This window comes from Myiozetetes cayanensis, unplaced genomic scaffold, assembly GCF_022539395.1.
Source record: "Myiozetetes cayanensis isolate MyiCay16 unplaced genomic scaffold, myiCay2020 scf2-11, whole genome shotgun sequence".
NCBI lineage: Eukaryota > Metazoa > Chordata > Aves > Passeriformes > Tyrannidae > Myiozetetes > Myiozetetes cayanensis.
The window spans coordinates 34,981,268-34,999,085 of NW_026087411.1; the positions used below are offsets into that span (position 1 = coordinate 34,981,268).

At 38.8% G+C, this 17,818-nt stretch overlaps 1 protein-coding gene across 4 annotated transcripts in view; it reads left to right on the top strand.

The window, feature by feature from the left end:
* Positions 1 to 17,818, top strand: part of SMYD3 (SET and MYND domain containing 3) — a 392,669-nt gene that overhangs the window by 143,766 nt on the left and 231,085 nt on the right. The gene's annotated exons all lie outside the window — the stretch shown is intronic.

A 17,818-nucleotide genomic window follows, 5' to 3' on the forward strand; every position in this document is an offset into this window, starting at 1 on the left:
ATAAATGCTAACTCATTGTAAAATCCCATTTTCCCGATGCTGCTAATTTATTTCTTCTGTTGAGGGGAAAAAATAGACATAAATATACATAGCTTTGTGTCTGAAAAAGAGAGTAGTAAGGGTAGAGAATAAATGAAAATATTTTCAGTACCTTAAATTGCCTAAAATTCAACATTTGTCAGGAACACTAATTAGCGTCTCAAAAACATTCCGCTACATGAGCTACATTCATTTAAATGTTGGGCACAAAATGCATATTTTCATTTTTGTGTTTTAACTGAAGTTGATAAAATAAATGCTATAAAATGCCCTTTGCAAAATTTGTTACTTTCAATATATTTATAGTTCAGCATGTATCAGAGGGCCTGAATCAAGTCTTTAAAAACAAATAGATTAGGTTTAAATTAAAAGTAAGTGAGAAATAAGAGGTTTGCAGATCCTGGCTTCTGGATGTACTTCAACCTCAAGTTAGTGACCTTTGCCAAGATAATTCCTTTTAGTCATGGCCTAACTAAATGGGAAGATCTCTGACTTTTTGGATAACAAAAGCTTTAGCAACCAAATATGGCTATGTTGGTATGCAGTGATCATTGTGCAGCATACAATTTATTTTTCATTAGTACACTGTGCACATAAAGTCAAATTGTATTGTCTGTAATAAAGCAAAACACTTATTGATGGTTACAGGTGCTTTGCATGTGGAGCCTCTAAAGAGTTTATTGTTGATCTAGATATTAATGTATATTTAAACTGGATTTGTTGCATCGGCAAGTAATTCTGGGGAAGAACAGCTGCAGGCTTGTCCCCTCGTGCATACCTGAAGCCATGTTAGAGCTTTGCTTGAGGCTTGGTCTGTCACTTGCGAAGAGGTAGTGAGGACTGTATGCTCTCTATCTGCCCCACCCTGCACCAGGGCTGCGAGCACCCCACAGCACAGGGTGATCTTCTCTGTAAAAAGAAATCCTGGCCATACACAAATTCCTTTCAGTGGATGCTTTCATTCATCCATGATATTTTAAGCAAAACACTTAACAAAATGGATCTTCTCTGAGTTCTGCCTGCTTTTCCTGTTCCCATGCCCATTGGGGTCTGCTCCTCACTCATTCCCTCTGTGTTTGTCCCACCCCACTGAATGGTCCTCAGGCCTCTGAGTTCTGGTGCCCTTCCTGACTGAGAAATTGCTAGAGGGTTGTCTGATCCTTGGCTTCCCACTCATGAAGGTGCAGACAGTCCCTCTTGCCTCCACTGCTGTTTGGGGGAGCAGAGGAGGGAGATGTGGGGTGTCAACTGTGGCCCATCTCCTGCAAAAGATCACAAGCAATATGGAGCAAGATGCAAAAGGGCATGCTGACTGTCAAAAGTTGTCAAGTGTGTTAAGTGTGGCAAACTAGAATTGTAGTTGAGATGATTTTAATTACCAGCTCTGAAGCACACTGAGTTGAGTCTGTGATTAAATTCCTTTATTTATTTATCTCCCTGGCCAAATTCTCAGTTGGTACCAACTCACTCAGCTGCTGCACTGGATGATGCTGTGTTATTATCAGTAGAGATGAATGTAGAGAAGATGAGTACAGAAAAAACCCCAACCCTGAAGTTTTGGAACAGTCATACAGACAGACAGGTTTGAATATCTGAAATATGGCATTCCTGTTCTGTTTGATCTCAGCTTTCCTCCTTGTGCAGCAGGCCCTACTTATCTCTGAAGCTGGTTTTGGGTGGAAAAATGTGACTTGTTTTGATTTTTTTTTAAGAACAAAACATTAATAAGAAAGTAAAATGATAAAATTATACATATTGTTCTCCTTTAATACTTTGGTTCACTGTTTGGTACTTTTATAGCAGTCAAATGAGATTAGTGATAAATTTGACTCATCCTAGACTGCTAAGATCTTTGACTGTGAACAAAGATGGCAAGGTGCTAGATAATATACAAATTAAAAAAAAAAACAAACACCATCAAAAAACCCACACCCCTGTTCCTTGCAGTCAAGCAGTTCATCCCTGTGTTTCACTCACATCAAACAAGCTCTTAAGATAATAATATTCTTAATAACAGTTTTTTAATTGCCTCCTAATATGTGGAGATTTATAAACACCAGGAGAGCTGCAGGTGAAGAATAATAAATAACATGCCATCAGAAAATATTTAATTACAGTATAAAATTGAGATAGCAAGCGTTGTGTGCAGGGAGGAGTGGATTGGTAACATCAGCTGTAATTCATGATAGGTCAAGTCATATATGAAGGAAAAGCTTTCATTTTTAAACATTGTCAAACCCAGGGGGAAGTAATTACTGATGAGAAACAAGTTTCTTTCATGTCAATCTCATCACAAAGGTTTTTTTTGTTTTTAAATTGGGGCTGCTTTTTTCCCCGCTGTTTTCCCCAGAAACCAACAAAAGTAACATGCAATATAATGTAGATTGAAGAAGAAATTCACCTGTCAGCTTCATGAACAAATTAGTACCCATTAAATAGCCTTAGGTCTCTGAACTTATTTCTTGCAAAGGGAAGGCTGGATTTAGTTTCTGAGTGCAGCTCTGGGTCAGTACAGCTATTAGGTGTGACTAGACCAGTAAAAGCCTTCAGAAGCCATGTTGCCACCAAGGCACTCTCCGAGGTATGACTTTGTCCAATTTTCTCTTGCTGTGTGCATATGTAGTAGTTTGTCCTTGGCCTACACCAGTCTCACATTTTGAGCTCTCTCTGACCATCCCAGCTGTGATGGATGACTATTTTGGTGGAGTAAAAGCCAGCATGTCTGTCCTTACCCATTTGCTCATAGAGTGAAGGCTCAGTGCCTGCTCACTCCTTCCTTGTGTCCTTCAGGGACACAGTCCTGCCCCAGGGAAGGAGACAGAGTCTGGTAAGGCTGGCTACAGAGACAAGTAAATATTTGCTAACATTTTCTGGAATTAATGGTTGTAGAATTTTGTTTCAGCTGCTTGCGTGGCATGTGTTTTTGATAGCCTTTTATGTTAGATCAAAGAACAAAAAATGTTTTTCCAAAATATTAGTGCTACCTTGTGTCTTTGTCATAATTAATTTGTTATTAGTTTTTATCTCAGTATAAAACTCTCCACCAGTTCTGAGCTTTTATGTAACTCATGTTTATGTATATATCTATATTAAAGAACTACATAAATAAGATAAATTTAGCAGCTGTGGGGCTGTTCTGTGCAAAATTTTCTTTATAATTTTTAACAGTGTGCTAGAAGGCATTAGCTCCAACTCATTCTCATTTACAGGAAAGATCGGTTTCAATTTGAACAGCTGATAGGTGAAGGTGTGCATCCAATAGGCAAAATTATCAGGGTGTCAGTATCCCTGGTAGAAGTGAAGTAGCCGCCAAACCATTTGGTGTGCAACCAGCTGTTTAAAACCACTTTGTTACCTTCTGACTTCAAGAGGCTAATGACATGGTAGTTAAAAAATAATAAAATAAAAGAAGAAGCTCCAAGGGAAATCACAAACCAATGTTTCAGAGGAATTGAATAGGAACTGTGGTAAAGAGTGAAAATTATGGGCATGTGGCCCATAATTCATGGGAATTTAAAGGCCATATGGAGAAGAGGCAACACAGCATTTATAAAGAGAAGTCATGCTTCAGAAATCAGTGTAATTCCCGATGGTCTCTACAAGTGTGGGCAAGGGAAGTCTCTCATTAAAGGTTCTCAAAGGTATTAAATTCCCATGAAGTAAGAGAATAATCTATTGACTGAAAGATAAAACAGAGAAGGTGTATTAGTTCAGTTGAAGGAGAGGGGGAATTAGTGAAGTGTGGTATGAGTCCATGCAGCACAACATATTCATAAATGATACAGGAAAGAGCTTGCATACTGTGGTGATTAATGCTGGATCTAATTCAGTGTAGAGAAATCTTAAATGATGCACAAGGAAGGGGAATGCATCAAAACCTGAAAAGAAGTAGAAATTATTGGAAAAGAAATTGAGAAACAGAGGAGGAAGCATCATACCAGTTTGTAGGTCAGTGGAGCTCTCTCACATTTGGAGTCTTCTTCTCTCTCAGTTCGTGAAGGTGTGGTAGATTTGAATTAGATATCTGGAAGAAGCATTGAAATTACAGAGCACTTTTCATTCTAGAGAATCCCTGGTTTAGGACTCTCCAGGCTGGAAAAGTCAACTCTGAAGAAATGTATTTTCAAGCTGAGTTATGTCAGCATTTACCACAGATACTTTTCCTGGATTGAAAATGCAGTAATTTAACATGCCTCTTTAAACAAACAAAGTAGCCCCCATCTCTAAAGAGTTTAGATGTGATTTTAAAGTAAATTTTCAAGAGAGTTGTGCAATTACTAAATAATCTTGCATCAGACTTCTGTGTCTTTAGTTCTTAAACATGTCGATGTCTATTAGCTGTTATTCTTACAGAATATGCCCCCATTCTTCTGAGGTAACTGCACAAATATAGTGCATATTTTTAGAGTATGAAAACTGATATAAGCACAGCCAGTGCTAAATTGAAGTTACTACGTGGCTCAAGCCTCCATTAGCTTCTGGAAGTATCAAGTCCGTGTTGCATCCTATGGTGTTACTGGCCTTGTGTGAGTTCCTGACCTGGCTTTACTCTTTAGTCAGAGGCATAACAGAAAAACTGAGAGTTGTTTTTACTAGAGTTGCTTTCGATATTGGACTGCATGGGCATTGATATGAGGGAGGAGGGGAGGTGTGGAGGGTTCTTTTAAGCAAAACACTTTTAATTTCTCACCTTTATTATAGTTATGGACAAACCAAACAGAAGCTTAATAATTTTGTTATTTCTTGGCTCTGTCTGGACTGTTATGGGAGACTGCTGTTTAAGTACAAGTATATATCTGTTGCTTCTTCATGCATGGTTTTGTTCCATCAGGATATTTGTTTAACATCCTGCTCCACTAGCTGCTATACAAGGAAATGCCTTTGTCTAGCAAATAGCAAAGCCATTTTCCTTTTAGCAATTAATGTATGGAAAGTTGTGGGGGGATGGATGGATGAATTTAAATGATTGCATACCATTGAAATACATGTGGACAGTGTGTCTGGTGTGGAAGATGGAGAACATAGGGCAGCTGCATTAAATGGAGGATATTTTAGGGGCCGACTGTAGACCAGGACATTTACATGCTCAGATAAAGACCTGGTAAAAATATGTCTGAATGTAATGGAAGAAAGCAGGTAGGTAGGCCCATCTGGATTCTACCAACCTGTTGGATCATTCCTGCTACCAAAGGTAGTTATTTTGTCATGAGGAGAGTATGAGACCTTTAATGTTCACCAATAAGTCCCACCTTTTTTGGTTCAGTGTCTTCAGTAAAAGCCTTTAAAATCAAAATTATGCTTCTATTTCAATATGGTTTGAAATGAAACTTGCTGAAACATGATGAATAGGATCTACTAGCTTTCTTTACTCTGTGTTTGATTGATTTGTTCCCTTGCTTGCATAGCCTGTTTAGTATCTCAGATACTAACTTCTTTTCTATGTGTTGACATGCACTCTGCAGCACATCTTCTAGTATACAGCTATTACACATATGATACATGAACACTGTAATGTCAGGCATACCGAAAATTATTGCTGCTAATATGTAAACAAATAACAGACCTGTAACCTCTTTAAAAGGAAAGCATCTCTGTAACTAAAGAAATCAAAACCTTCATGATTTGGTGTTACCTTGTGAAATTTGCATTCAGAATGATAATTTGGGCTAATGGCTTCAGGCTCCTGTGGGGCAGCTGAAATAGATTCTGAAATGGCAGAAGAAAAGGGTATACAGTAAATAAATGCAATGAGCTGTCAAAGAGTATTTCTACATCAAACAAGTCTCTGAACCTTTTTGTGCTTCATAATCTGACCTTTTCTAGCTGCCCTGTTTTTTGACTGAATCAGATCATGAAATTATACACATTAGCTACGAAATAATAATAATAATAAGCCATTTCTATAGCCACTAAAACATAAAGTGTTCGAATATTGTAGAGAGATTTCTATTAATTTACAGTAGATCGGTGAGGGTAAAACACCCTTTGATTGCAGTTGCTAGGCAACCCTTCTCTGAGCAGATGTAGGTACCATTCCTGTTTGTTTAACACCAGCCATACTAAAGTCTGGGCACAAAATACATTAGAGCAGCAGCAGGGAATAGCAAAGGATAACAATTTTAGCATCACGGTGCTAAAGTATCTTTCTCTTGCATCCTTCAGGCATGAATAATACAAATGAGATTGCATGGAGAAAGCTTGACACATTGGATAAAATAAGCTTGTATTAGTATGTTTTCACCTGTTGATCACAAAGTCCTTTGTAAAGAAAAATGCCATTATTCCCATTCTGCCTGTGTGGAAATGGTGCACAGATAGTTTAGACATTCCAATGAAAAGCTGCTGTTAGGCAGCGACAGGACTGAAAGCAGAACCCAGGTCTTCTCAGCCCCATGTAGCATTTGCAAGACATATTTTCTCTCAGAGTAACACAGTCCAACAAGCTATGTAGCATGATTTTGTGGTATTTGTTTTACAGGAAACATCATTCCTAGTCAACGGATTGTATCAGTGCTTAGAAAGACAATATCCAGAGTGTATAAAGAAATCTGATCTGTTCTTCTGTATAAACAGTGGTGTAACATATGTTTTTGTCATTTATACTTAACTCCCAGAATGTGCTTACTTATGTTATTTACTTTTACAATTCAAAATTAAGTATATTATATTCCAGACAGAGAGTGAGAGAGCAGTCTGTTTGGATGTCAATTGAAAACTCGTATGCAGCCTGTGGTGATTTCCTTTCAGAAGACCTCAGATTTAGAAGGCCAAATGGATGCAAAAGCTCTTCTTTCAGAAGATGGTTGCCACTGGGGTGTGGTGAAAATAACATTATTTTCCTACTCTGTGGTGCTGTATGTTGTGCTGGCTTTTGGCATGTGGGATGTGAATGAGGCAAAGACATAAAAGGTGAAAGGAGTTCATCATCACACCTGATTTTTAAGCTACAAGTATTTGAACTGTAATTTAGGGAATATGAGGTTAAATCACTGGAGTTGATAGAGAGTGCAAGGTAATATGATCTGTGATAGTCTTCAGTTTATCTCTTTTTTTTGGTTTCACAGGTTGTGAGTAGGCTTTTTGTTTTTAACCCCTGGATATAGAAGGGAGGATCTGCTTCTTCCTTTAGGGGAAGAGGGAGTTTGGAGACAAGAGGTTCCTTTCTGCTTTTCTCCCTACAGCTTAAAGGAAATAATGATGTCTTCAGAAGAAATTAATCTGGACCTGCTGGTTTGGGTTTATGGTCTGTACCACAGCATGTGTGCTGTTGTGGCTGCAGGTAGGACAGATGGGATATCCCAGGAGTGACATAAGCAGGGCATCCTTAGTTGCTCTGAGAAGTGCGTGTTTCCACAGCCCAGAAGGGAATGGGAAGACTGAGTGCTGAGGCAGAAGTCCCCAAATGGTTTTAGCCACAGGTGTTCTGGTTTTGTTTTCTTAATTAATCAGTGTATGGCAAACTTTCCTCCCAGCCTTGCTGTCACTTGAGTAATTATATGTGTTATTGCTGAGGGACAATCGATGTTCTCAGTACCGTGTAGACAAGTTATATGGTAAGAGCTCTAGGGCTGTGGAGAACTCCATAAACAGGTCTGAGCTGCTGCACTGGTGAAAGTAGTGGGCAGTTTTCAGGCTGAAGTCCAACAGACAGAGAAAACACATATACCCATTATAATTATTTGAGTTTCATAAGGTTTTTATAATGTTAGCAATGTTTTGCAAAAACAGCTGCAGGAGGGGGGTTGTTTTGGTTTTGGGGTTTGTTTGTTTTGGATTTTTGTTATTTCAAAGTAAACTCTAAACAAAAAGGCTTTGCCTGTGAATTCAGATATTTTGAAGTGAAAATTTTGTATTGTGATAGGTATTTTTAAAGCTTATACAGTTCCAGAGGAATAGATTTGACCTCTTAAATAAGTTTACAAAATAGTACCATCTATATACTCAGAAGACAAATGCATATTCTAAGAAGGAATGAGGTTTCAGTACAGCTGCAGCTTTACAAACAGAAAATTTAGTTTTCTAAGTACCCACGTAAGGGCAAATGCATGCTGATTATTAACTTGCCAATCAAGTCATCATTATGCTTTCATGAGAACTAACAGTGCAGATGTTTTATAAACATAAATGCACAAATGTTTATGAAGCAGGACTTGCAATGTATCTCTATTCATAACATTCTTGACCTCACTGTTTAACCCTTACAAGAGTTCTTCTAGTTTCTCTTGTGTAGCATAATATCTGTCATTTGTTTGTTTCCAGTTAATCAGTTCATCAGGTGGGATTTAAGTGTTGCACTAATCACAAACAATTTTAATGGAGATGACCTTATATTGCTTTTCTGTGCTGTACATTTCTTTCTTTTTCCTCGCCCGAAAAAATGTGGTGAAGAGCCTCTGAGGTAGGATGGAGAAATGAATGTGTATTTTAAAAAAATAAAATACACATTTATATTTATGAGCGATCTTTTCTTTAAATTGGCTTTGAATATGTTTTAGTCATGAAGCTTGAGGGAGTAACTCCATTATGTCTGAGAGGTCCTTTTAGATCTTAACTTCTGTAATCCCAGCTATTAAAACCTCATGAAATGAACAGGTATAGTGAAGAATACTTTAGTTTTGGTATGGTGTAAAAGAAATGTTTGTACTTCAGTTGCTTGGTATGAATGCCAATAGCTTCCTTTTCGGTTTCGTGGAGCAGTGCAATACTTGGTCTCAAGGTACATAATCTTCCTTCCTTTATACATGTATTTCACATTAATAATAATGAGTATTGCACATGTGAATTACGATTAGGATATTTTGAAAAGATTTTCAGTAATTTCTAAGGTGAATTCTTATTTAGTGTTTCAAGAGTGTTGAGAGGTACAAATGACTTCACCATGAGAAAAGGAAAGGCATTTTGCAGAAATTTGCTGTTTTCAGTACTTTGTTTCAGGTGAGAATGAGATAATATATTAAAAAGACAAAAGTTAATCTTTCCCAGTCTGTCAAAGTCATTACCATTTGACAGCTGTTGGAGGACTTGTATGAAATAAATTAGAGGTCTCAATTCGGTTTCTAGAGCATAAATGTCTTTAAAGTATCACAAATACTGCAGAAATAATGGTATTGTAGCTCTGTTCCTGTGTTTTGAGCAGATGATCTACTTGTTATGGATATGGAGAGGGAATTTAAATAATTCTGCTAAACCAGGTGTGTCTTTTGTCCAATAAGCAGCACACATTATATTCTGGGATTTGAAAGAAGTGAAGTGCTGAGACAGCAACTGAAATCCTTCAGTTCAGTACAGAGCACAGGGAGTGAGACTGTGATTTTGGAAAAGAAGAAGGTGATCTGTAAGTTTTGGACATTAGCTATTTTGTTGATGTTCTATCTAGTGTCAGGAGTTGGTACATATATTTCTGTCCCTGAAATTGCTCATTTTTTGCTTCACTGAATGAACATTGTTGAAATCGTAACTTTTGTCAGCTTACTTTCATTGGTCTTATTCTCAATGAAAAATCTTTTCATCAGTCTGTGATATTTTATGTTTAAAAGTTCTATATTTATCTTCAGATTGCTTTTATTCAGTTCCCCATCTGTTATGAAAAACTTTTTTGTAATACTCTTCTTTTTCACTAGTGGCTGTAATTTTCATGGGCTTTGTTTAAAGTTCAGAGATACTGGCTAGACCCTTGCCTGTAAGTTCATTACTACTGCACTACTGGGTGACAAGACAGACCTGACATTTCCTCCAACTACAAGTAAACTTTTCTCAGGTTTTAGTGTGTGTGTGTGTGTGTGTGTGTGTGTGTGTGTGTGTGTGCCCAAACCAATAAGGGATAGGAATAATGCATCCAGCTAGGGCTGGGTTTCAGTCCTCAGCAATGTGAGCCATCGTTATGTTGCTTAAGTCCAGAACAAATCATGGAATTAATATAGAAATAGTACTGTATTCTGCATTCAGAGTGCCTTGAGACACATGACAACTTGGTTTTAGAGATATCTGCATGTCTCCCAAATGCTGTACTAAACATCTTTTTGTCTTTGTTTTCCTGTGTCCTGAATTTGTGGCTATAAAACATCTCCTATATAACTTCCTTTTGGTTTTAACTTTTCACTGATTCTGAGGCACAGTCTTCCTTTTTGTTATTGTTCTCATCTGAATCAGTGTATGAAAACACACTAGGCAGATGCTACAGTACGTCTACTCATGTGTTTCACCTTGCTATTTACTTGCAGTACCAACCAATTTGTGTTTGTTCAGTGGGAATTCCTTCTCTTGGAGCTGCGACTCATTTTCTTTCCATTGTACGGCAACTTCAGGATTTTCTGAAAAACAGACAGTAATACATGAATTTCATACACAACCTACTGAATACTGAAAGCAGAGGAGGGCAGGAACACATTCATGCACTACAAGAATGAAAAATCGGAGTCTTTAATACAGGCAAAAGCCAATGGCTGGTTAATTCGATATAATGTGGGCCATTGGTGTAATTGACACTAGAATAGAAAAGAAATACAGTTTAAAGTGAAAAAAAAATTTAAAAAGTCTTTGCTAGGAAAAAAATGCTCTTAGTTGACCTAAAGCCTGGTCAGATGGTCTTCCTTACAGTGTCAAATGTCAGACTGCTATTCATGTGCTAGGCTGGCACTATTACCAGGGAAAAAAAGGAAAATTATAGCAAAGAGTAACCAGAGAAAGTTGCATCCAAAAGTAGATCTGCTGCTAGCAGAGTGAATTTGCAGTCCATGGCCAAGTGGAGAAAGCTGAACATTTCATGTCTAAGCTCGGTATTAAAATAATGTGACAGTAGGTTACTCTGCACTTGATTCTTGCTGCTAAAGGTTTTCAGACTCCACCTGGGAGTGCAGAGGTAGATCAGCATAAAAATGTTTCTTTCTTGTGTCTATAGCTTTACTGTGCAAACTAGTCAACATTGCTGTCAGAGGATAATGCTCTTCATACAGAGTGTTCTTAAACACACAGTGATTATTCAAAGTTGTGGAACAGTCAGCTACTCATGATACCAGCCTTTCTTTCTCATTTTCTAGCAACAACGTTTTAAAAAGTCTGTGGACTCCTCAGATAGAAATGAGTTTGGCCATGGTTAGTAAAGGCTGATGCTCTTTCTGACTCTTGCCTCTCTTAGCATCAGAAACTAAGTATATTTTATTTTCAAAAAAAGTTATCTGTTTTGCTTAAATTTTTAAAATGTACTAAATATAAAACAATCTTGATTTGCCACCCGTTACCTGTTGTTTGTTGGAAGGAATGACAAATATACTCATCTCAGAAATGCTGAAGTAAGGATCCAATGCAGCCAGGACCGAAATTGCTTTTGTGTACTACAGTGGATAAAAATCTAGAAAAGGAATTGAGTATTGATTTTTCTAATCTGTTTTGTATTTGTATCACCAGACAATGCATACTCATGCAGTAACCATACCAAAATAGCATGGTTTTTGGTATGAGCTTTCTTACATACATATATATATCTGCCCAAGATAATAATAATAAAAAAGTCTCACTTCTCTCACTTTCAAATATTTTGCATTAAATCCTCATTTATTTTTACATAGAAAACCATAAAGCATTCACTTAAAGTCATTATCATTTTTGTTACTGTCACCAGACTCTGAAGTCATATCTCAGATTTTACTGAGTCCCTTACTTAAGTAATATTCTTTTAGTTCAAAGCCTGAATCTCGACTTCTGCTTTTATTTATGTGTGACTTGCTTTCTTCATGCTGAATCTGGAGTGGTGTATGTGTCTGCAAATGATCTGGGTTTGCTAATGTGGAGATTTATAGATATCTTTTTTTGCCTCAACAAAATACCCGAAATTCATGTAAAGGGTTTGTTTATGTGCACTGAGAAGTACCTCCTAAACACCTGTGAGGCGACTAACCAGAAAGCATCTGTTCTGGTCAGCAGTTATTATATTTCTATATTGCCACAGTATATAGAATTGCTATAACCCAAACTTGAGTTATGAGTTACCTTACCTTTTGGGAAAATATTGTTTAGAAACCTCTTATTTTGATTTTTTAATTACAATAAGACCTGTCAGCTTCAGTCAGTTTAGATACTTTGCTGTACTTCACTGCACTCGGTGGCTGATGGTGGCAACTTAGGCTTTAAACAATTTTAAAAACACTTGTGTTTGATCTGGAGCTTAATGAAAGCTTAATGGAAAGTCTGCAAGATGAAAATGATGTTCTGAGAACAGTAAGTCAGCAGGTCTTTGCTGAGGTAAGCTGGTATTGGGTCAATATGGGGAAAGTTAGAGAGAGAAACTCCAGGGACTGCTCTGCCTGAAATCCTCCAAAGATCCCAAGCTGAGAACAAGCGTCAGGAGGAGCTGAGAACAAGTTTGAGGAAGTTTGGATTTGCCTTTAAGTTTTGCAGCACAAGCTTAGCTTTAGTTTTTTTTGTACCACTTCATTGTGCTAAACACATGAGATAAAGTGAGATGCTTGCAGCTGGGTATGATTAGGATAAATGTATGCTGCTAATTTAACATTATGCAAATTGTGTTCTTTCCCAGTTAGCTCCTGAGAGCACTGGATGTGAGGTGTCTCTCAGCAGAGTGTGATTCCTCTTTCTGTAATTGTTTCATACTTTTCACTTGCAGAAATTAAATTTACTCTGTCTTGACACACTTTTTACCATGTTTCTTTTAGTATTGTAGTTACTTGGAGGGAAAGTTTTTAAACGAGAAATACAAACCTAACTGGTAATGATTTGGGAAAAAAAAAATCTGTGAAGGTTTCAGATATATTGTCTTCCCCCAAAGGCTCAGGGCCAGACCTTCAAGAGTTTCTTTGTTTACAATGAGCTGAAGATGGTGGGGGGCTTGTTTTGATCTTGTATGTGTGTAAATCAAGAAAACTTTGAAGTTTGCCTGGGGTTAAAACCAGTGCAACTCTGATGTAATTTAAATTCCTGTTGTTTCTCTAAGAGATGTGTAAGGAGCATATGTTTGTGCTGCTGGACCTGTGACCTGAGTGGCTGTGGCTGGTACCACTCCTGCAGATCACTGCATCTCCTCTGCCACTGAAGTGCCTTTTCCTTTTCGGCATATGATTACGTACACATTCACTTACCAAATGTCTAAAAGGAGCTGAAGCTGCTGCTGAAGCACTACTGACATTTTTCCTTGCCTTTTATTCTAAATGGACAAAACAACACAGTGACTTCAGTGGAGTGGCTTGTCACGAATTATGGCCATCAGAGCTCCCATTACAACCCTGCTCACAACTCAACCAGCACAATGGACAAAATCATAGGTTTCCCTGACAGACTGTACAGCTCTGCACTCACAGAAAGTCTTGAGGACTAAGGGATGGCAGTACTTTGTAGGGGTAAAAAAAGCACTTTGCAGTTAGCACAAAACAAATAACAACCGCTTCTATTTAGTAGCAAAAAGCCTGGCTGAAAATGGCCCCATGCTGAGCCCAGCTGTGGTTCTAGTGGTGGGGGAGTGAAGGGGGAGAGGCAGCATTTTTCTGCCGAGATCTTGACTGTGGGAGTTACTCCATCTTCCCAGCTTTTGTCGGTCAGAAACGCAGAGCTGCAGGGAGTTGTGTGAGGTCTGCATGGCTATGCAGCAGGGGCTCTCTCAGCTAGAGATGTTTTTTTTGGGAGTGTTCTTACTTCAGTTCAGCTCAGTTGTTACTGCTGTTGTCAATAGGTGGTACCCAGACATAGGCTATCCATGGTTTTCCTGGTTGGAAAAGCAGGTTTTTACCCTTCAAAGACAGCATGGTGATAATGGTACACTTTGTGTGATCAGCTTGTGGAGTGAGGAGACCCCACAACCATAAGGAGTACCAGCATGAGGTCTTTGGTTTTGAGTAACACCTTCATGGTCAAATGTAGCTGTAATAAACTATGCAATGTGAGTATCTTCACCTGTGGCAGGAATTTTAGTGTGTAGCTATAAAAACATCACTACTTTCAGGAGAAATTTAGGAGATATCTCTTGGGGGCTGGTATTGCTTTTAAGGTACTGTAGGTTTGTGTGATGGAAACATTTTCCTTTTTCAACGAGATTTCATTGAATCAGGCCGGATTCCTTGACCTAAATGTATTACTCCTATGCTTTCTATCTTAATGGAATTAATTCAGTATAGTGCCAACAGTGTCATTTTTGCTTGTGTGTGTGAGGCAAACACCTGTGAAGTGGGTTGGACTTCACATGTCCTATAAGCAAATGTGACATGACTGGGAGGGAATAGTTGTGGACAGAGCCTTCTGTTTAGTGAAGCACTCTGGAACTCAAGGAGATGAAAGGCAGTGCAAAAGTGTAAGATATTATAATTAGTGAACAGGATCATTGCCAAAAGCTCTCCTTGTTCTCAAATGCAGGAATGTGTGCTGCTCTCTTAATTTAAAAAGTAATTCAGATAACTTAATGATGGTTTATTGGCTCGGTGAGGGAGAACATGGGCAAAGTTAGAAGTACCTTTTGTTCATTCTTATAAAAAAACCTCAAATAGAGGTATTAGAGATTTCTTGAAATATAGGGGAAACAGTATTCTAATGGCCAGATGGCCCTGGAAGGTTTTTTTCCTATATTTACTGAGACCACTTTGCTAAATCTAGATTGGTGGTGTGGTGTGGCCTCATTGAAAAGATTCCCCAACTAACTTTAAATGCTTAAATATTTTTGAAGGTAGTTGCTTTTGTGAGAGTTTTCAAACCATAAAACTAGCTAGCTGACAATCTGAAATGCAAGTGTTTCAGCTTCAACCCAGAGAAGCAGGAGTGAGCTGTGCATGCTAAAGTCAACCTCGAAGTATGAAAAAGTCTTGAGGCTTGCATAAGAAATGTAGACTGAAATAACTTTCCCTCAGATTTTGGGTTAATTTAATTTTTAGCTGTGGCTTATTTTGTAATTTTGTAGTGGCTTTATGATCTGTTAATGCTGATGAACTTTTTATTGTTTCTGACTTTTAATTTGTTTTACTTTCTAGAAGTTAAGGTATTAGGAAAAATGCATGTCTTTGGGACAAAGACAAAATCAGGAGCCTTATATTGGTGCAGGAGGTAACATATTTCTAACTTCCCTCTTTTTATATATCGCCATCTGCAGTGTGGTTTTGGCAGGAAAACCTGGCCCAAGAGCTCTGTCTGCTCCTGGCCTCTCACTTTGGCACAGTGAAAAATGCTTATAGGTGACAAAGTATGGATCTTATCAATCCTTATTCAGGGGCTACAGTTATTTCTTTGATTTAAAGGTGACACATAAGGAAGGTGATAGGAAGGTAATGTAGGTATCCCTGTTCTCCTACCAGTCCAGCACCCACAGTTCAACTGAAGAGGAGCACTTTTGCTAATTTATTGGTAGCTTCAGCCTGTAGCCGAATCTGTAGCCAAATTATGGTCAGAATTATGTGCCATACACATATTTGACCATAGACCTGGGAAGGATAATAAGGCTGTGGAGGCAGCACCTTTACAGGTTGCATTATTTTCTATCTTTAGTACTAAATTCGTATGTGGGCAAGGTAAAATGTGTAGAATTCTTCTTCCATCAACAGCATATTAGTCTAACTTCCTAGCCTTAGCTTCTGTTTTGTAGAGGTGAGACCAAAGGAGGACTCAGGAGGGAAAAAAAGAATAAAATGGTGTGCATCTTTCTGTCAATGTTATCTAAACTACACCAAGGTCAGCAGGCCAGAACAGCTGGTATTACTGTACTGGCACCATCAAACGTTTTGCATACTGTTCATGTACCATCTGTTTAGTTGTTCAGTGATACAATGACCAAAATGAAACATAAAGACATTTACACCAGCATTGTAGACTGAGGCAACTTCAGGAACTGCTCTAGTTGCCTACTTTGAGTTATATCCTTTTTTATTCTGGTAAATTATTGTCTTGGACAGTTATTGCCAGCCTTTTGGAAGATTGCATGCCCTGGTTTTTAGGTGCTGAACGCTAAGCAGAGATCTATATACAGCACATTGTATATCTGGCACTGGCATGCATGAAGGCCATATTTTTAAAGGTCCTTGGATTTCACACAAGTGTTACACTAAGGCAGCATTCCCAAAAAACTGAGTATTAACAAGAACCCATATTTTAAAAAACCTGGCTCAACTCATATACATAGACTGAAGGGAATCTGGCATATATGGAAAAAAAAATTCAAAAAAGAAGAGAAACCCATGATTTTAAGGACATGGCAAATACTAAATATTCTTTGTATTGTTTAGACAAATGCTGTGGATGCCCTGGACATATTCAAGGTCAGGTTGGATGGAGCTCTGAGCAACCTGGTCTAGTAGAAGGCGGCCCTGTTTTTGTGTGGGGAACATGACTTTTAAAAGTCTTTTCCAACCCAAACTATTATGATTCTATGAAAGATGATCTGTATCACAGGGTCTGCAGTCAGGTGGTCGTCCCAGGTCTAGGAGCTTGTAGAAAACTTGAATAAAAGTCAACCCGTTTAGGAAAAGGAGAGGTACAAGAAGTTCTTGGAGAGAACTTCTTTGCCAGACTATTTTTCACCTTTTCAGATGGTAAGATACTGTTACTGTTCCTTGGTTTTTCACCAATCAGTGTTACCTGAGGATGTCTTAGGTTTCTATACTCCAAGGCAGCCAGCTGCACTTGTCAAGGATTTTTTCAAGGCTCACAGCTCCTGAGTTGGCAGGTATTTTTCTTGCCAGTACTTTTCAGGAGGCATTTTCTTTTGATCAGTAATTTTCCTCCCTTTAAGTAGGCCTCCTTTATGGCTGCTCACATCAGGCAGGCAAAACAGCATCCCTTCCTCCCTTCCTGTGTCACCCTCCATGGCAGCCTTGACACCCCAAATGTGGTGGGTGTGGAGTGGCAGCACCTTTTAATTCCACATAATCTTAAGGTGTGTTACCCTGTACACTGATTGTGCAAGGATAATCCAGGGGAGACCAATCTGGATCAAGAGACCCTTAATTAGCTATCGGTTCTCACTTTTCCCCCACACAAGCTGGTGTTCTCTTGGGCTTTGCTCTGGGCGATTTCCACAAAAGGGAAGGTAATGAGCCTTTATTTCACACACAAGTTCTGCAGCACCTTGCCTGAGACTGATAGCAACCTTGCTGAGAAGGACTTGGGGGTGCTAGTGCATGAGAGGCTGGAGATGAGCCAGCAATGTGCACTCGTAGCCCAGAAAGCCAATTGTGTCCTGGGCTGCATCAAGAGCAGGGGCCAGCAGGGCAAGGGAGGGAATTCTGCCCCTTACTCCTCTTTGATGAGACCCCACCTGGAGTGCTGCATCCAACTCTGGGATCCCCTGCCCAGGAAGGCCATTGGCCTGTTGGGACAATTCCAGAGGAGGGCCAACAAGATGATTAAAGGGATGGAGCAGCCTTTCCTATGAGAAAAGGCTGAGAGAATTGAGATTGTTCAACCTGTTGAAGGCCTTGGGGAGAAATCATTGTGGCCTTCCGATACCTAAAGGGAACCTAAAAGAAAGATGGGGAGGGACTTTTTCCAAGGACATGTAGTGATAGGACAAGGGAGAATGGCTTTAAGCATAAAAAATGGTAGGTTTAGATTGGATCTTAGGAAGAAATTCTTTACTGTGAGTGTTGGTGAGGCAGTGGAATAGTTTGCCAAGAGAAGCTGTGGATGCCCCATCCCTGGAAGTGTTTGAGGCCAGATTAGATGGAGCTTTGAGCAACCTGGTCTAGTGGAAGCTGTACCTGCCCATGGCAGGGGAGTTGGAACTAATTAATTTTTAAGGTCCCTTCTAAACCTAGCCATTCTATGATTTAAGATAATAAATGGTAGTATTTCTTGA